The following is a 21,415-nucleotide window of genomic DNA, read 5'->3' on the forward strand; positions in this document are numbered from 1 at the left end:
GTTACCAGGACAGGAAGTCAGGGGGGGCACCAAGAGTGGTAAAATCCTTCAAGTTCTAACTATTCCCTACTCTCTGCGTAGGCCATGTTGGGACTCTAGCTATGGTTAAACTACAAATCCCGCCGTGCCTCTGGGAGTCATGCCTGTCAGTCTTGCAATGCCTCATGGCACATGTAGTTCTGAAACAGCTAAAATGCCAAGGCTGCCTACCCCTGTCCGAGGCTAAACTTAAAAGCATGTTCAGTTTGTCAGACTGCCTAATGACTACACTGTATGCATATATAAAGTCCAATAAGAGCGCTAAGCAAAATGGAAGCAAAATGGAACGAGAGTACAAAAACGTTTAATAATGGAACGTGTTCACAAATGGCAGCAAAGAACAGCTAATGCGTTTTGAGAGTTTTAAGACATCCCCCTTCTTCAGGGCTTAAACATGATGGTAGTATTATGGATTTAAGAAACTTGCTTTGTAGGTTATAACTAGGAATGCACCGATATCAGTACCAATACTGGGTATTTGCGCAAGTACTCGCCAATATGCTCTCGATGCCTATCCCGATACCGGAACTTCCAGTATCAGGAAGCTGGGCAGCAAGTGATAATACCCTGCCCGGCTTCCTGATTGGCTGGGAAGCCAGCTCCATGCTCCCTCGTCACCAGGGAGCTGGCTTCACGGCCAATCAGGAAGCCGGGTGGTGAGTCATTACCAGTAACCGGCAAACAATACCAGTACCACAAACCGGAGGGCTAGTTTAGACACTTTTAGGCAATGATCATACTCGCATGGCCTATCTGAACCAAGGAACATCCTCTTACAACATCCCTGACATATGCAATAGACGTGAATTACTACCACTCGTTATCAGTGTCCTCTGGCAGTACATTGAGCAAAGATACAAACTGTATTTCGCCATTAGAAGGCTGCAGTTTTATCTGGAGCAGAGAAAGTATGTTCCCAGCCCCCCATAGATTAACAGGAGCACCTGGAAAGACTCTCATAACTCGCATTTTTAACATGTTTTTATGCCTAACAACCGTGTCTTCTTCCTCTTAGTAACCCCCTTTTGGCCTCATTCACACAGGGCGTACACATCCGTGTGGCGTGCACGCCTGTAGACGGGCCGATCCCGGGAGGGACAGGTACTGCGTGCGATTGCTTGCAGCAGCCTGTTCTTTCCTATGGGAAGACGCGGCTGTACGCTGTCATCTGTGCGGGTACGGGTGTCCTCACTTGGACGCAGACGGACGCATCCTGTCTGAGTCCAAATTTGGACACTCGCATGGATGTGCAGATCGGGTGTACGTGTGATAGCGTACAGCCGCCTCCTCCTATAGAGAAGAACAGGCTGCTGCGTGCAATCACACGCAGCATCTGTCCCTCCTGGGATCGGACCACTTCCGTGTGGCGTACACGCCCGTATGTGTACACCTGGTGTGAATGAGGCCTTCAAATGACCAAAGAGTTTCATCTCCATTTACGCTTGTGCTTCTGCTGTTTTTACCATTTTATTTTTGTTGTGTGTTGTTCATGTGTTTTGCATATTTTGTTTTGACCAAGGTGCAGTTTACTAGGCGGTAGGGGTTTGCCTTGTGCAATGCGTTTTTTTTTCCAAGCGCTTCCATTGAAGTCTATAGAACTAAAAATGCACCAAAAGAAGAACCCGCACCTTTTTTCACTGCACTGCAGCACAACACCTAGGTATCAGCGGGCCCAATAGAAAACATTGGGGTTCTTTTTGTCATGTGACATGCCAAAGCACTTCAAAATCGCACAGTTTTGAATGGGGACTTGCGGCCCTAAACGTGTCAACAAACACGTGTGAAAACAAGACGCATTGAAAACCAACAAAGACGCTGGCGCTCAAGTGTAAATTTCAGGTGAGTTTCAGGTCCTGATCAGGTCCGGATCTGCAGACGCGGTGCTATGCGTTTTTGATGCGTTCCAGTTTAAAAATATATATCTATAGAGATTAAGAACAGGCCCTTATAGACTCGGATCTACTTTCAACACCCTGCCCTCCAATGACTTGGTTTCCTGTTTTTGTTTTTAACATTTTTTTACAATGCCGGACATATTTTTCAAAGTAAAGTTAGTTGTTTTAATAATAATGCAACTCAAAAGTCAAATCGTATCATAACATTCCAGTCTAAAATGTTTAGCGTGATTTTGCTTTTAAAAACAATGCATGGGAGTGTCTATGGGACCAAAACCATACGGCATCCACTGAAAATAGCTCCAGTCGTGTTTATTGCACGACTGAATCCGACTAGGTGTGAACCAGGCCGGCAATTTACACAGCCCTTTACATACTACACATTCGCATTAGTCCCTGCCCTCAAGGAGCTTACAATCTAAGGTCCCTATCTCACATGCACACAAGGCTGATTTAGACAGGAGCTAATTAACCTTCCGGCGTGTCTTTGGAGTGTGGGAGGAAACCGGAGAACTCGGAGGAATCCCACGCAAGCACAGGGAGAACATGCAAACTCCTTGCATATGGTGTCCTAACCAGGATTTGAACCCGGGGACTCCCAGTGCTGCAAGGCAGAAGTGCTAATCACCAAACCACTGTACTGCTAAAAAGTTTACGCCATGGGATAGACAACCTTGGCACTCCAGCTGTGATGAAACTAAAAATCCCATCATGCCTCTGGGAGCCATGCCTGTGGCTGGCAGTCTTGCAATGCTTCATGGGATTTGTAGTTCCACAAGAATTGTAGTGCTGAGGTTGCCCCTTTTTACACCATAGCATTGCAATAAAATGCATGGTACCCTGCTGTTAGTACGCACTATCACACAGTGCACCTGGCGTGCAGTACCGTGCACTAGGCGCATTCATTTAAATGGCACCCCAACGCACCTCCTGGCGGTGAGATGTGTAAGCGGGGCCGTACACATCTCCCCACCCAGCTCTTAGCAACCGGGGGAGGCTCTGGTCGGCATACTGCCCACCTCCTAGCAACCAGTGGCATCACTGGTTGCCAGGAGCTGAATGCTCTGGCCAGTTGGCAGGGAGATGATGCAGAGGCCCTGTCCCCCCAGACTCCCCACCGGTAGCGTGCACCCCCCTCCTCAGGCACTGAAAAGGCGAAGAGACAGCTGCGTAAAATCAGGAAGTCTCTGTACTGCCTCAGACACTCATGGATCTGCAGTGACTTGTAGTTCTTTTTCCTCCCATCTTATTTGGTTTTCCTGCTTCTTCCTGACCGGTGATTGGTTAACACAGTATCCAGGCATTACCGTTTCAGGCGGGAAAACTTTTTTTTTCAGGGCATCACCTTTGTCAGCTGTCTTCCAGATGAGCTTCCCCCCCCATCCCACCCTTGCTTCGCTGTCGCTGCATTTATTTATATGATTCGTCACCTCATTGAGGGGGACATTTTAAAAATGAGTTACTTTATTATGATTGGTGTGCTTGGGCTTTTCTAGCCAAGCACTAGTTATTTATTTGGTTGAGTGATCTTAAGACCCCATTCACACGTAGCGACATACCTTTTGCAGCGGATCCGCATGGCCGGGATAGCGCGACTTTCGGGGCGACGTTCCAGCGACGATCCAGCGACGGTAGCGCGACCTTCTCCGTCGGGCTCCATAGAAAAAAAAGTTCTGAATGACTGAAGACCAGTGTAGTATAGCCTATAATGGAGAATTATTTCCTAGCAACATTACTTTCCCGCCCGGTACTTTTTGACACGACGAACATAAGCACTTTGTTACCTATTTTTGTGCATGCCTCAACACAACGCAGGTTGACGCCTAACAATGCACAACACACTCAAACAGAAAAGCATGAACAGTTCTCAAAACCGTTTCAGTAGAGAAGTGTAAAAGGCAATTGGGTAAGAGTTTGACTTTCATACGTAGTAAACCAGCCAAATCAAACAGACCTCTGTATCTAGACACAAAAGTGATGGCAGTGCCGTACAGCACAAGAGAAACCTCAAATTATTTTTAAAAAGTGCGTGGAAAAAAAAAAGGGACTTTTATGCTAATCGACTTTTGCTGATGGAGGCGGGAGGAAAATTGTCAGCCTACTGATGACTCTGCCCAACCAGACCGATTTTCTGACAGTTGTGGGAGCCGGCTGTAGAAATACAATAGCCGTCAGGCAAAAATAAAAAATGAATGTGAAGGGGGGAGGAGTAAGAATACAAATTTAGGGATGCACCGATACTAGTATCAGTGCCGATGCTGAGTATTTGGGCGAGTACTCCTAGCCCAAATGCTCCCGATGCCTAGCCCGATACTTCCCGTATCAGGAAGCCAGGCAGCGCGTCATTACACGCTGCCCAGCTTCCTGATTGGCCGGGAAGCTGGCTCCATGCTCCTTCGCCACTTGTGGCGAGGGAGCATGGAGCTGGCTTCCGAGCCAATCAGGAAGCTGGGCAGCGTTTAATGACTCGCTGCCCGGCAAGCTGGCCAATCAGGAAGCCGGGCGCCATGTAATCACTCGCTGCCTGGCTTTCTGATTGGCCGGGAAGCCGGCTTCATGCTCCCTCGTCACCCAATTACACGGCGCCCGACTTCCTGACGAGAAGCATGGGGATGGCTTCCCTGCTAAAATCGGGAAGCTAGGTGACGAGTCTTTACACGCCGCCTGGTTTCCTGAATGGGACTTCAGGTACTCGGTATCGGCGAGTATCAAAAAAAAAAAAACAGTACTTGTAGTAGATACCGAAATACCGGTATCGGTGCATCCCTACTACAAAATGTATGACCAGCTTTGGAATTACTCTAAGGGGCCTGTTCACAAAAGAATTGCATGATGCTTTGCATTTAATACACAATATCACACAATGCGCCGAACATGCATTACCATACTCTACGTGCATTGCCATTCATTTCAATGGCACCCCAATACACCTCTTGGCCACAGGGGAGCTGCATCATAATGCAACACATGGTACCAGTATTGCAGTGATAAAGTAGTGCATTTACTTTTTTTTCACCACAACGCACAGTGTTGCGCTGTAGTGCAGTACATGACAGCCAGGGGTGAATTGGGCTACCATTGAAATGAATGGCAACACAACGCACCTAGCACACAGTAGCGCAGAGGCAGGCAACTTCGGCCCTCCAGCTGTTGTGGAACTACAAGTCCCATGACACATTGCAAGACTGACCGTTACAGGCATGACTCCCAAAGGCAGATGCATGTTGGGATTTGTAGTTAAAGCACAGCTGGAGGCCCGGGGTTGCCCACCCCTGCAGTACAAGTAGGGGAATTGATAAAAGTAGTGCAGACAGAATCTGGAGCAGTTGCCCATGGTAACCAGTCAGCTTCTCCCTTTCATTTTCAAAGCTTAACTGAGTAAACTGAAAAGTGACGATGATTGGTTGCCATGGGCAACTGCTCCAGGATCTGTCTGCTCTAGTTTGGATACATTTTCCCTGTTGCATGACTGCATGCGCTGAACACAAGGTATCACACGATTAATACATCGCTGTGTTGTGAACGGGCCCTTGTGCTTTAATCATCACGGTGCCTCTGCTAGAAATTGTCTCAGACAGTCTGCATTACCTCGAAACAACCGATCACAATTGTCACCTTCCAGAGCAGTGTTGAATCTTCATGCAATGAGAAAAAAACAATAAAAGCATAAAAAGTATTTCAGCGCAAGGCCTGGTTTGGCTTGAGGCAACACAGAGACTCTGGAGCAGTTGCCCACGGCAACCAATCAGCTTCTCTCTTTCATTTTCAAAGCTTAACTGAGCAAACTGAAGAAAGAAGCTGATTGGTTGCCATGGGCATCTGCTCCAGCTGTGATAAAATTCCCCCCTAACAGTTTTTACTGCAGGCTTTCAGACACCATTAGGCCTCAATGTATAACTTGGAGCAAAATAGCAACACACCACAAGCAGTTGAAACATTGTAGAAAAAGCCATTTCCTGACCAGAGAAAGTGCTCAGTACTAAAAGATGGCTGGGGAGTGAAAGCTGAAGAGACCTCAGGCTGTAGGGTGTGTTTTGGCTCCCAGAAACAGGGGGTGCATTAAAAAGAGAAGGGGGGGGGAGCTGCACCGTCCAGAGAACAGACAAGACAGAAAGTTCTATATTTAGTCGCCGCGCTTACCTTAGCAGAGACAAGCTGGTGGTGATATGGAGAGAACACAGGCTGTAGTGCAGCTGTCTGTGTGTGGGGTGAGGCACCTTCCTTTCTACAAGAGGCAGCTTCTTGTGCTCAGGCAGAAATGGCAGATAGGGCCGTCCGTCACACCCAGGTTACACCCTCTATTGCTGCAAGGCCAGGCCCAGGACACTCAGCAATACATACATCAGCAACTCCTACTTTCATGAGCAAGAGAACACATCTCCCGGGTATAAACACACAATAGTTATGGCAAACGTCTGCAATAAAGCAGAACTAACGTGAAACATTAAACGATTGTGAGCATGCAAAGCTCTTTATTATAGAAGTAACATGCCAAATCTCCTTTGCAATAAAACAAACTTACCTTTCTGTTTGCAATCCTCTTGAGGGCCGGTGCACACCTGGACGATCTAAGAAGGCGCTGCAATCGTGCACGATACCGCGCAGATTGCCACACGGTCACGGAGTCGCCCATCACCAACGATCGCGCTGTGGGTGCCCTTATTTTCTAATGGCACCCCGTGCATCCGAACACGATCGCAGCTAAACAGCCGTGTATCGTGTATCACAAAAAAGGTACATGTACCTTTTTTCTGCGGTTGCCACACGGACAATCACTGTCTGCAATTGTGCAGGACCGCGCGATCCCGGGACGTGGTCCCGGATCACTCAGGTCTGCACCGGGCCTTATGTTACATTCACACGGGGCATTCTGGGATACCTGCGGCAAGAACATATGGATTCCTGCGCCAGGAAACCCAGGTGTCCCAGTTCAGATGTGGTCGCTGTACCCATTGAAGTAAATGACATGGTGACAGTGGCCGCATGTAAGACTGGGTTCACACCTAGGCGGCATCGTTTTTGCGTGTTTGTATGTGCGTGTTCAGCGTAGTGTACAGACTTGAGGGATGAGCTGATTGAAGGAGTAGATGTACAATTTTTTAGAGGATGTTGAATAGGTTGAAGAGGTGAGCTTTCAGGGATCGCCTAAAGGTATTCAGAGTGGGAGATAGCCAGATAGGTTGTGGTAGGGAGTTCCAGAGGATCTGGAGAAGTCCTGGAGGCGAGCACGGGAGGGGGTGATGAAGGAGCTAGAGAGCAGGGGGTCTTGGGAGGAGCTGAGAGGACGGTTTGGGTGATAACTTGAGATGAGGTTGGTGATGTAGTCATTTGTAGTTGTGGATGGCTTTGTATGTTGTTAGTAGGGATGCACCGATACCGGTATTTCGAGTACCGATATATATATTTTTTTCGTATTCGCCGATACCGAGTACCGGAAGCCCCATTCAGGAAGCCAAGCAGCGTGTAATGACTCACCAACTGGCTTTCTGATTAGCCGGCTTTCTGGTCAATCAGGAAACTGGCGCTGTGTAATGATGCGGTGCCCGGCTTCCTGATTGGCGGGGAAGCTGGCTTCATGTCCCCTCATCAACAGGTGACGAGGGAGCATGAAGCTGGCTTCCCGACCAATCAGAAAGCTGGGCGCCGCGTCATTACACAGCGCCAGGGCTTCCTGATTGGCCAGCTTCCGACCAGTCAGGAAGCCGGGCAGCGTGTCATTACACGCTGCCTGGCTTCCTGATTGGCCGGGAAGCCGCCTCCATGGAAAAGTGGGAACAATTTATTTGGGCCCACTAACATGGGATTGTGGCATTCCCTGTGTTTTTTTCCAGTTTTTCTCCCTGTTTTTTCTTTCTTTAATTTTAGGTACTGTTCCTTTAAGAGATTTACCTGACAGGTTTCGGCGGGAAAACTCCTGGCTCGTGTCCTTCTGGAAGGTTCTGGACCGTTCCCAGGAGCCTATATAAAGGAATGCCTGAGGGAGAGCTGGCACTCGGCTGAACTCTTTCACAGCGAGCTCCCGCCCACCAAGCCTTAAGCTATATTTGTCGCGTGCTTCTTTATGTGGTTTGTCACTCTTTGAGGGGACTTATTGGTGATGTTTATTTATAATATTGCTCGAGTCCTAGTGGCTGGGCAATTTTATGGTTGGTTTTAAGTGTGAGTAATTACAGTTATCAGTTTGAGTTTAATGAAGTTGAAATTATTTTAAATATAATAAATTAATATGGTGACCAATAAAGTGGCTGCGGCCAGTTTTAATCCATTGGGTGTTTGAGCATTATTTTTTTATTTATATTGTAAATTTTAAAGTATGTTAATTTGAAGGGTACCGCCTACATTCCCACGCTTCCTCGTCACAACGAGAGTGCATGGAGCCGGCTTCCCGGCCAATCAGGAAGCCGGGCAGCATGCAATGATGTGGTGCACGGCTTCCTGAAACCGGGAGTATCGGGCTAGGCATCGGAGCATTTGGGCAAGTACGAGTACTCGCCCAAATACTCGTCATTGGCACAGATACCGATACTAGTATCGGTATCCGTGCATCCCTAGTTGTTAGTATTTTGAATTTTATACATTGTGCTATTGGAAGCCAGTGGAGGGATCAGCAGAGAGGGATGGCGGCCAATGAGCGGTTGGTGAGGACGATGAGTCTGGTAGCAGCATTCATGGTGGACTGAAGGGAAGATAGTCTGTGTAGAGGAAGGCCAATGAGAAGTGAGTTGCAATAGTCAAGGCGAGAGATGACAAGAGACTGAGTACGTAGCTTTGTGGTGCCATTTGTTGAAGAGGAACTAATTTTGGAAATGTTACAGAGATTACGACGGCAAGATTTGGTTAGTGATTGGATGCAAGTCCTGAAGGAGAGGTCAGAGTCCAGGATTACACTTAGCCACCCTAGCATGTACGGAGGGACTGATAATTGTGTTATTGATCTCAATGAAGAGTCCTCCTGCTGTTTTTTAACTACAAATCCCAACATGCCGCTGCCTCTGGGATTCATGGCTGTAATGCCTCATGGGAGTGGTAGTTCCACAACAGCTGGAGGGCCGGAGTTCCCAACATCTGGTCTAGAAGTATGAGTACAGAGTACTTGTGACCATTGTTTTTAGCAGTTAGTGAGTTTTAGTAATGTAGTTTCATTCTATCCTGAACTGATGTAGTCATACCATGTACAATTATATCCGGACTTCTGCTGACAGATGCGGCTACTGTCACACTGGGCCATCCTGCCACAGGAATCCCAGAGCGCAACATAAGCCCCCTTGTGAATGGGGCCTTAGACTGTACACTGAGCTGTATTCATACCTGTGCAGAGCGTGCTTTAATTTTGCACACTAGCTAAGTGGTTAGCATTTCTACCTTGCAGCACTGGGGGTCCCTGTTTCAAATCCTGGTCAGGACACTATCTGCAAGTTTACATGTTCTCCCTGTGTTTGCATGGGTTTCCTCCGAGCACTCCATTTTCCTTCCACATCACAAAGGCATGCTGGAAGGTTAATTGGCTCTGTATGTGTATGCACTAGGAACCTTAAGGTGCCCATACACTGCTCGATTCTCGTACGAGAATCGCGGGAAATACCGCGATCGTACGAGAATCGAACAGTGTGAACTAAGATGTGCGACCGTTTCTACTGTACGGTCGCACGTCTTTTGTCTAAGGAGCATGTTAGAAAACCAGCCGAGAATCGTACGATTTTCGGCTGGTTTGAATGGTGCTCGGGAGACAAATGCCGAACGGGCCGGTGTGCGCACGGTTTTGTGAGTGTGCCATGATGCCTTTCTGCTGTTCTACTGTTCAAAGCCCATTTCGTGTGCACCTTACTGTATAACTGGTAACAAATTGTTGAGTGCGTTTGTTGTTTGTTTTGCTTGACCGATTTGGTGCAGCGACGCATGGGGTTTCTCAGCTGCCATTAGGATGTGCGGGATCCCTTGTGTGTTTCTGTACCTTTAAGGAGGTTGGGCGTCCTCCTGACAAACCTGCACCCAATTTGATATCTTCTGCCCCCATGTGCTCCAAGATGGAGACCCTCTTAGTTTAGAGTTAGGACCGCACTATAAGAGGTGCCTTGGCGCGGCAGTGCGGCTTACACATCCTCGGCTGAAGACGTGTATCCAAACCTCTGTCATTGTCCTTAGTGGTGAGACATGTTGTTTTACATGCTGGTTTTGTGAGTGTGCCATGATGCCTTTCTGCTGTTCCCATGTTCAGTGGGTCCCCACATGCCTTCCACTTTTCTAGGTAAGACACTCCTCCGCTCCCCCAAGTGCAGCACCGTCAGTTCTCACGGTGAGCAGCAATTCAAAATATATTGCCCGACCCTGCATAAGGTTGGGTGAGCTGGATTTATAGCAGTAAGGGAGCTCCATCCATATGTGCATTGTTACAGCTCCCACATGGGCCCTGTAGAGGTGCTTGGACTGGATTGACGTCACATTCTGGCTCCTGGCACCTCTACAGGGCGCACAAGGAAGCTGTACAAGCAATGCACATATGGATGGAGCTCCGTCACAGCACAGCAGCCCACACTGGACCCCAAACTCTGGATCCACTTCAGTTCTCATAAGGTAGGGAGACTGGGTGGATCTTTAAAAAAAGAAGAAAAAAATATATTTTTTGGAGTGTGTGTGCAGTGCAACTTGGGTCGCGACTTATAATGACCAAGGACAAATGTGGGTCCTGAGGTTACGCAGGTTGAGAACCACTGGTTTAGACAACAGAATCCTAATTAACAAGAATTCAATACAGGTGAGTATAATTATTCATTACACAGGTGTCCAGCAGACATTTGATTAAAAGCCCTCATTCACACTGGAATCGGCCCGCACGTACAGATCCGTGCTGCGTGGAGGGCCATATCGGGCAGCTCCCGGGAAGGATAGGTGCTGCATGTGATTAGTATGTAGCCCCCGTCCTCTATTGGAGTACGCGGCCGTACGCCCCCTATGCTTACCTCAAGTGCAGGTCCGTAGGGGTGCGTGTTTTCTGGCTCGGACGCAGACAGGATCCATCCTGTCAGCGTACGAGTACGCTCACCCGCACGGACGTGCAGGGCGGGTGAGCGTAGGGGGGCGTACGGCCGCGTACTCCAATGTGCCCACATGGAAGAGAAATGTCACAAGGCCAGAGAAAGAAAATTATTTCTTTACACAAGAAAGGTGAAGGCTACAAGAAGATCAGCAAAGCTTTACTTATCAGTCAGAATACTGGAGCAAAAGTGATAAAAAATGTAACAAAGATGGATCTGCAACCATCTCACAGAGACGTCCAGGCCGTCCAGGGAAGTTAACACCTCGACAGGAGCGTCTTCAGATGAGAAGGTTTGAAGAAAAATCGGCATTGCAAGTTCACTGCAGTTAGCTAAAGAAGTACAAAGCCAAACTGGGGTGATTGTGTCCCATGACACAATACGGAGTACACTGCAGAGAAATGGCATGCATGGGTGTCGTCAACGGAGGAAGCCTCTCCTAAATCCCACGCACAAAAAAGCCCGCCTACAATTTGCCAAGGCTTATGCTGAAAAAGAAGACTACTGTGACTCTGTACTCTGGAGTGATGAGACCAGGATCAATGTTTTTGGAACTGATGGCTTCAGAACTGTATGGTATTGCAAAGGTGAGGAGTACAAAGAAAAATGCACGGTGCCAACAGTGAAACATGGTGGTGGCAGGGTCCTTCTCTGGGGCTGAATGAGTGCTGCTGGTGTTGGAGAGCTGCATTGCATTGATGGTATCAAGAATTCACAGATGTACTGCCCTGGATGCTGCCATCACTCCGTGCCCTCGGTCGTCCTGCACTTTTCCAACATGACAATGATCCAAAACACACATCTAAGGCCACTGTTGCATGTCTGAAGAAGAACAGGGTGAAAGTTGAGCATCACTCTCCATCCAGCCTCTAAAAGAGTTCGTTCTTGAAGAATGGAAAAAGATAGATGTTGCAATATGTCACCAACTTGTTCATTCCGAGCCTAGAAGACATGGTACTGTCCTTACAAATCATGGAGGTCACACAAAATACTAGATGGAGTAGTTTTTGTTGTGGGGTGCATTCATTTTTGCTTCACCTCATTTGAGTAAAACTGAAGATTCTGTAATATAAGTGATATTATTAACTTTACTTTCATGTCATGACCTTAACGAATGTTCTATAAAACTCGGTTTTGTCAAAATGTTGGAAATTGTTTTTGTGTTCACCGAGATACGGATTAAAATCTCACTGTTCAAAGGGGTGTACTCAGTAGATGAGGGTCAGTGATGGAGTCTCCCTGAGGGCATGCATTTAGGTCCCATTTACGCTTACATTTGGGGGCAGCCTCACAAATTACTCTGTGAGACTCAGTGGCCTTTATGCAAACAGCTGCAGGTGGGCATCGCCATACAAAGCAATGAGAGGCTGCAGTTGTTTGCCAAAAAAATAGACATGCAACGATTACTGCAGATGGTTGACTCGTGGGTTGCAAACAGCTTGCGTCTGGGGCGATCATCCACAGGTATTCGCTGCATGCCTGATATATACAAACAGCTGGGTGCTGTCAGCCTCTCATTGCCTTGCATAACGCTTCCCACATCTATTCACATAAACCCGGCAGAGTCTCATGGAGGAATTCGTAAAGGTGCCCATAAATGCAGGTGTGAACGGGGCCATAGATTTCCCAAGGGATATATGATGTCAATGGGTGGACCCCCTACCATCTATTAGTCAAAATAATACTAGATAACATGAGCTTTTACACTCTCAGGAAGGTTTATGTCTGGACATACTTCATATTTATCTATAGCTGACACTAAAAACTTTCTGGAATATCTACGTTATCTGACCTGCCTTAGAACATCTGATGGAGGCATGTTAAATAACGGCATACTCAGACGTAAAGTGAACCTGTCGCCTTTTTAAAAAAAAAATTTTTAAAGAACTCCAGGCATGTACAAAATGAACCCTTGCAGTGGGGCTACCCCTGCACTGTAAGGATTAAAAGAGAACTATGGCCAAACCTTTTTGTGACCCAGTTTTGTGTGGGTACTACTGTGACCCAAAACTTAACATATAGGCGGTTATATGCTGACAGTACAGAGCCGCGCTGCATCCAGGAAAGATCCCGACCATATTGTTGCTATAGTCAAGTGGCTGTTCCTGAGGGAGGCCATTCCATGACCATCTAAACCAGTGGTTCTCAACCTTTCTAGGGCTGGGACCCCCTGGTAACATTTGCCAGGTTGTGGTGACCCCCAATGGTAAAATTTAGGAATGCACCAATACTAGTATCTGTGTCTGTGTCTAGTATCTATCTCTCAGATGGCCAATGTGGGCTCATGTGAGCTCAATGGGACTCTCGCGGTCAATGGGGGCTCTCTGGTGGCCATTGTTGGCTCTGTGGTGGCCAGTGGTCAAGCCGGCATTCAACTCCCCTCACTCCCACCCGCTCCCCTCTCTTTGACCCTCCTCGGCTGCCGGTGCTGCAGCGCCATCTAGCGGCGCGGCAAGAGAACTGACACTGCTGCTCTAGGAGGTGGCTGAGGAGCCTCTCACCTAGCGCAGCACAAAGCATGTGGTGACACCCTGAACAGTGGGTTGTGACCCACTTTTGGGTCATGACCCACAGGTTGAGAACCACTGATCTAAACACACAGTGGCCAATAAAAAAAATTGCTTATTATTATCATACAGGATTTATGCCTAGGCATTTGCAATGTTCTGGAGGCTGTGTTGTACGTCTCCATGGAAAGGTAACAGTGCTGTTCCCTTCAGTATCAGCTACTGCACTAATGTAGTACCTCACAAGGGAAACAAAGAGCAGCAAAGCTTAAAGATTGAAAGCAATGTAAAAATCCATCAAATGCAAATCTAAACACTTTTTTGTCAGTCAAGAAATATTGCTTTTTGTTGTGGTTAGGTGCTTCCTGTCTCAGTGGTGGCAGCACGCACCCCACCCCACCCCCCCCTTTTCTATTTCATGGTCATCATAGTAACTGGAAAAATCTCACCAATAGTGTCAGGGACAGAAAGAAATACCTGACAGGAGTTATAACTCTTTCCCATTCTATCTAAAACTTTTTTTTTTTTCTAGTTTTGAAGGAAGTGGGGTTAAGGACTTGTTTACACCATGTCCAGACCAGAACAGTTTGTTCCCGGACCAAAAAAGCATCCCAATGTATCCTTATGGTATTTCTGGGCTCTTTTAACAGCAGCGCAGACTGTTCCGGTCCAGGCAACAACAACAAAAATACCGCTGGTCTCATTTTCTCTGGCCTGGAATCCACTGAAACGCATGGAAAAACATCAAAACCGCATGCAAAACGCACCAGACTGCACCCAAAAGCCTATTTTAAGGTAAGAAAAAAAAAAACCTTATAATCGCTGCAAAAATGCACTACATTTGCAGATCTGCTCTGGACATAGTGTGAACAAGCTAAGAGGATGAAAAGATTAAACATACTAGCCGCAATGATAACACACTTTTAAAATCAACTTTATTATTCATCATCTGTTATTAACAAGTACTTTTTCAGAGAGCCGGCTGAGCACACCTTACATTAAGTCGTTCACCAGCTGGCAGATTGCAGAAAATGGAACCCAATAAAGAGAAATATGAGGTTAGGTGCTTCCTGTCTCAGTGGTGGCAGCACGCACCCCACCCCACCCCCCCCTTTTCTATTTCATGGTCATCATAGTAACTGGAAAAATCTCACCAATAGTGTCAGGGACAGAAAGAAATACCTGACAGGAGTTATAACTCTTTCCCATTCTATCTAAAACTTTTTTTTTTTTCTAGTTTTGAAGGAAGTGGGGTTAAGGACTTGTTTACACCATGTCCAGACCAGAACAGTTTGTTCCCGGACCAAAAAAGCATCCCAATGTATCCTTATGGTATTTCTGGGCTCTTTTAACAGCAGCGCAGACTGTTCCGGTCCAGGCAACAACAACAAAAATACCGCTGGTCTCATTTTCTCTGGCCTGGAATCCACTGAAACGCATGGAAAAACATCAAAACCGCATGCAAAACGCACCAGACTGCACCCAAAAGCCTATTTTAAGGTAAGAAAAAAAAAAACCTTATAATCGCTGCAAAAATGCACTACATTTGCAGATCTGCTCTGGACATAGTGTGAACAAGCTAAGAGGATGAAAAGATTAAACATACTAGCCGCAATGATAACACACTTTTAAAATCAACTTTATTATTCATCATCTGTTATTAACAAGTACTTTTTCAGAGAGCCGGCTGAGCACACCTTACATTAAGTCGTTCACCAGCTGGCAGATTGCAGAAAATGGAACCCAATAAAGAGAAATATGGAAACAGCCATTTGCAACCTACAGGAAAATGCTTTTGATGTTGGTCTTTGGGTTTTACTGCGTTTGTGAAACACTGACCTGAAACAGGAGTACGTCGAATTGGAGTTGTCTTCTATGGGCCTGCGTGGAAGAGATTTCTGTCTTCTATGGGCCTGTGTGGAGGAGTTTTCTGTCTTCTATGGGCCTGTGTGGAGGAGTTTTCGCCTTGGGTCAATGAGGAAAATAGGATTTTTGTACACACTGCAAACATTTTCTCTGTGTACATTGAAGGACACAGTCATAAGATGATCTTATCCATTGAGTTATATTGCCAACCATAGGAGTAGGACTCTAGGCATAAACCCAACCCAGGGGGCAGCCCCCTACTGATGGACAAACTCCAAGTTTGCAATAACCCACTCAGTTGCAGATGGGGAGATTTGGCCACCAGCAGGGGGCTGCCCCTGGGTTGGATTTGTTTTGTTTGCAATGCATGACTAGCGGCATACCCAATGGTCAAGTCATAATGACTATGTCTTTCAATGAACAGAAGAGAAATGCAGCTTGCTTCCGGGTGCATTCTGCTTGCAATTGAGATAAATTTGAGACACTTCTGAGGTCATTCACAATTCATTGAAAAGTGCATTAGACCTCCTTGTAAGCTGCATCAACCTGTTTCAAGTTGTTTTTGCATTCCAATTGACTTATATGTGAAGAGAAGCAGTTCTAACGCAAGTATAGGCCCGTCAACACAGGCTACGTGGCTGCATACGTTTATTGCACACATCATAGGCAAGCCTTGTGTTTGATTCGCCCTCAGCAGGAATACTGCAGCAATGTCATGGCATTGCCTATTGCTGCGTCTTATATGTTAGGCTTATAGAATTCAGTAACCCAAACACCACCAATCTGTATCCATGGCTTCTAAAACTAACATGCGATTGGCTGCTGTGCTTCACATAGCCTATTCACTTGGAGGTCGGTGATTTATGCAACTCCTGGTGCTGCCCATAATGTAAGAGTTTGAAGTCAGATATGACCTTATCACTTTCTTAGTATATGAAATGATCACATTATATTAGGTTGCCTTCAAACATACCATTCCCTATTGTAATGCAAATCTTAAATCACTTTTTAACAATGTAATATTTAGATACAAGGGAGTTATCTCCAACCTTGCTTAGTTCTGTCCTACACAACACTCTCTGAAAACAGAGTAGCCAGTCTAAAACTACAAACCATCATTGGAAACCAAGACAGTGGCGAGTGCTCCATGAGAGCAGATGCTGAAAACTATGGAGGATGATATACTAGAAAAACACTTTAAAATGCCAAAATCAGGTTCAGGGGAATTAAAGTACAAATCTGAACATGATTGGGTACCTTAAATTAAACCCAATTCCAGTGGTTATACTTTTTTCAAAGTTAGGATAGACTTCGTGAGAGTAAATACTTCTGTAAATAGGTTGCTGCTTGTGTGTAGGAGCAGCGGGTCCGACTCTCCAGCATAGGGTATTTTATAGGGATGCAACAATACTGGTTTTTCGGTATTGAGTAGCGAAAACTTTTTTTGATTGGTACTCCCCAATACCGAATACCAATACTGGCATCCTGAGGTAGCGTGGGCCCGGCTTCCTGATTGACTGGGAAGCCGGTGTTCTATCAAAAGCACACTGGCTTCACGCTGCCTGATTGGTCAGGAAGCCAGGCTGCCTCGCAGTGTCCCTAAGCAGCGTGAAGCTGTCTTATGAGCCAATCAGGAAGCCGGGTGGGGGAGGCTGGTCATGACAGGCGGGTCAGCCAATCAGGAAGCCGCCTCCATGCTCCCTCGTGGCAATGCCGTTCAGAAGGAATCTCCCTCTGACAGGCAGTTCCGGTATCAACGTAAGTATCCGTGCATTTGGGAGAGTACTTGCCCAAATGCTCAGTATTGACACCGATACCAGTATCCGTATTGGTGCATCCTTATTATTTTATCCCTTTCTGCAGCACTATATATAAAGACCATATGTATTATTGTATATGCAACCTATCTGCATTACAGTAATAGGGAGGCTTACATTGGGCTTAGCAATGTATTTAGAAAAAACTATTATGGGTCACATCTTTCTGCCCTGAGGAAGAGACCTTGTGTGGTCTCGAAACGTTGGCTTTTGTGACGTCTATGTCCAATAAATGGACATGTTGGATTATTTTTCTGAGTGCTGGTGATTTTTGCTTCTACGTTGTATTTGCATGGTGCCATCCGTGATTATCACTGCAAGCACCATTTTCTGTATAGGCCCGGACTGCTGCAAGGTGTGCGGAGGACTCCCTTATCTATCCACTACTATGGGTATGACCACAATACTACTTAGAATACACAGTAATCAGACAATAAAAGACAGATATACAGTATAAAATATCCTTTTTATTCCAAAGTATAAAAACAAGGTAATAAGCAACTTCTTTTTAAAAAAGGTCAACTTTATTTTCTTTGAAATACATCAGAGCAAAACATTTTTAGTGAAAAGGCAATAAAACAGTCTTTATTAAAAGAAACAGTAACAATTATTAAAAATAAATGTTTGATGTAATCAGCGTGCTGCCACATGTACGAGTATCATTGTACCAGGGGCATGCACCCTGCACAGAGACCAGGCTGTCACAGACAATGCCTGGATCAGGCTCCTGATCATGTGATCACTGTGATAGCCAATCACAGTGTTCACTAGTTTCAGAAGCCTTTCCTGTATCTTTTAGTGGGGAGAAAATGATAGTTTCTGCAGTGTCTGCAAAGATGCGATCTATCTAGAGGAGCATGTTGATAAAAAAAATCCAACAAAATAGACCAGGGCTTGATCTAGGTCAGTGTTACTGTAAGTGTTGGGGTCGGTGTGTATTAAGTAGGGGGAAAAAACAAGCAACATTTGGGGGTAACACATACCAAAGTTGCAGGTTCAGGTTTTGTTTTACCTTCAACATAAAAGGGGTTAAACAGTGCAATGAATGGAAAAGATAACATTAGAAATGAGAATCGCTGGCTTAATGGAGTTGTAATGCCCATCCACTCCTCTAGATGGCAGACATGTCACCAAAAACCAGGCTGGAAGAAGCTCCATAAATGAGTTTTATGTGCACAAATGTCCACACAAAGAGTTGGGATATGGAAATGTTGTATTTAAAATGTCATGTCTAAAGCTGAACTGGCCATACACCTTGCAATCATCGCACTACTTTAGTTGTGCGATGGTTGTAAGGTAATTCAAATCTCGAACGATCTCCCCATCTTGGACAGGCAGATTGTACTTGCGATCATCGCAAGCCCTCCCCGCTGTGGGGAGGGCTTGCGATGATTCCTGCGACCGTACAGTAGAAACGGTCGCACGCCTTCCACCCGTTTGACATTTGTCTTCCGAGCACGCCCCAAACCCGACGAAAATCTTACGGTTTTCGGCAGGTTTTCCAGCGTGCTCGGAAGACAAAAGATGTGCGACCGTACAGTAGAAACGGTCGCACGCCTTCCATACACCTGCCGATTATCGAACGATCGCGGGATCACCCGAGATTATCGTATGATATTCGGCAGGTGTATGGGCACCTTTAAGTTGGCCATACACCTTGCAATTATCTACGAAATTTGTCGTACGATGATCGAACCGTCGTACGATTTTCATACGACGGCCCCATCATGCACAGACCATTGAGTAGTTCACTTAGCGGTCGTTAGCAAAAATCACCTGGCCGAATTTTTTTAATTGACGGAACGGATTTTCGTTTGCGCATGAGCAGTGTTAATGGTGCAATTTTTTACGTATGCAAACGCCACCAACCTAGCGAATTTCCTACAACAGAAGTTTTCTAGCCTGCTTAAAAGTCAAAAGTCGTACGATTGTACAGTATTTGCGGTTGTACACTCTCCATCAACCTTACGAATAGTGTATGAAAACAGCACGATATTCGTTTTGTGTATGGGCACCTTAAGACTACCCCGTCCTTGTGGTGATGCTGCTACAAAATTTCAATGCAGAGAGCACAGCGTTATCACTCTGTTAAAGGAAGTGCCAAATCAACAGATATACTGGCAGGATGAACAGGTAATGGGGAGGGACTTCGAAAAACAAAAACTGCTATGGTAATGCTGGTGAGACTGCAGCATATACATGGGGTGTGAATATGTTTGCTTATACCTATCAGAGTGGCTCTCTCTCATTAGGCAGGTGAATGGCTGATATAATTTAGGATTCCAAAACTAGAACTTCTTTTTGGAGGTCTATGGAAAAAAGGTCACTTTTAGGGCCTGTTAACTCTAGTGCGGTGACACACTTTGGTGAGATGCATTACCATTCATCCTGAATAGCAAATCAAACCCAACTGTCCAGGGCATTGCGTTGCAGCACAGGGAAATGCACTACCATGAATTGTGTTGCGATGCTTAAAAAGCTGTATGCTCAAATGTTGGCCTGTTGTGGAAGGTTAGTCAGCCCTATCGAATGAATGGTTGTCTTTCGCAGAAGTACAGATATTCCTCGCTTAACGAACGAGTTCTGTTTCTACGACTAGGTCGTTAAATGAATTGGTCGTTAAGCAAGAAACTGTGTACAGTACTGTAGTGCTGGAGATGTACAGTACTGTACATTCTACTGTAAAGGTGCCCATACACCTGCCGATTATCGTATGATAATTGCGGGAAATCCCGTGATCCTACGATAATCGGCAGGTGTATGGAAGGCGTGCGACTGCTTGATCTACCCGATTACCTCCCCATGCCTGGAACCACCAATCTTACACTACCTTATTTTTTTGTGGGAGATGAGGCCTTTGCACTTGGTGAACACCCTATGAGGCCCTATTCCAGCAGAGGCTTAACCCTGGAGAAGAGGGTGTTTAATTATAGACTCTCCAGAGCATGAAGAATGGTGGAGTGCACCTTTGGTATCCTCAGCAACAAATGGCATTTTCTACATACTCCTGTCAACCTGAATCTGCAGAATGCCATTGGTGCTGTGAAGGCGGCATGTGTTTTGCACAATTATGTGAGGCAGAGAGATGGATCACTGTGCGATGATGCCACGATTCATAACCTGGGAGGGCAAATTGGCCTGCAACGCGTGGAAACATCCAGGGATCTACTGTGAGGGACCGATTTGCCTCCTACTTTAGGTCCCCAGCAGACCAGGTTCCATGGCAGATGCAGGCAGCTGAGGATTTTGCATAGAAATGTTCCCCAATATACAGATATATTCCGTTTTGGTGCTTTGAGATACGGATATTGACCAAGAAATACTGCAATGATGTTACCTTGACAGGAATTTAATAAAATAAATGCATTACGATTTCTGAATGCTTATTGTGTATAAAAACGTGTGTGGTATTGTCCTCATCACCTTGTCTGTATGTATGTGACAAGTTTTGCATTCCTAACACCTGCTATGTGGGCCAGCTTTGTTCCAAGCAAGTTAGCAGTTTATTTTCCAAGCTGGAGCTGGTAAAATATGTAGTAGGTACACATTGCAGCAAATCATCTTCTTTCTCATTAACAATCTCATGTGACACAACAAAATAGATTAGGATAATTTTGAACCCATGGCCAACAAATGGGTGTATTTGTCTGTTTGCCAAAACTGGGCTTTCTATTCGGACATGGGTGTATGCTGGCTACATACGGTCTTGGAGAGTGGGGGTGGGGAGGGGGAGCCCTATTTAACGAACCATAGCAATGAGGATACAGGCCACATCCAGCAAACCATGGCTCTGTGGCTGTGGTGGTCTGTGTACAGGGGGCCTTCTTTGCATCATAGTGCCCTTGTATGTGCCAGAGGAGGATGACAAGCCCACCTGGCTGCAGAAAACAGGGCCAGGGTAATGGAGAAAAACACTTTCAGTTTCAGCATGAATGCATTAACATACATGCAGCACATGCTGAACTTCTATGCAGACCACCTTGACCGGCTAATGGAGAAAAACACTTTCAGTTACAGCGACGAGCTACAGGCGACATTGAGCTGTGAGATGTGAACAGCTCCATTGAAATGCATTGGACAAGCTACAACCAGCGATATCGCGCGGAAATATGAGCCATATTGCAGCAGAAATCGCGCGATTAAACGCTCAATGTGAATGGGGCCTGAAGGTTTCTAATGTGCCCAGATGATCAGAAGTGATACATTTCAGGCACAGAGACACATTGTAACATTGTGCCTGAAATGTATTACACAGCTTC

The 21,415-nt window shown here is 46.0% G+C and overlaps 1 protein-coding gene across 2 annotated transcripts in view; it reads right to left on the reverse strand.

Moving 5' to 3' along the window:
- LOC108802552 (copine-1-like) overlaps positions 1-6,217 on the reverse strand; it is a 31,380-nt gene extending 25,163 nt beyond the window's left edge. For both annotated transcript variants that reach the window (XM_018574408.1, XM_018574409.1), the window contains exon 1: positions 6,075-6,217. The gene's annotated coding sequence lies outside the window, so the exon portion shown is untranslated. The remainder of the gene's footprint in view (positions 1-6,074) is intronic.
- Positions 6,218-21,415: the final 15,198 nt, after the last annotated feature.

The sequence above is a fragment of the Nanorana parkeri genome, unplaced genomic scaffold, assembly GCF_000935625.1.
Source record: "Nanorana parkeri isolate BGI_ZX_2015 unplaced genomic scaffold, ASM93562v1 scaffold2938, whole genome shotgun sequence".
Classification (NCBI taxonomy): Eukaryota; Metazoa; Chordata; class Amphibia; order Anura; family Dicroglossidae; genus Nanorana; species Nanorana parkeri.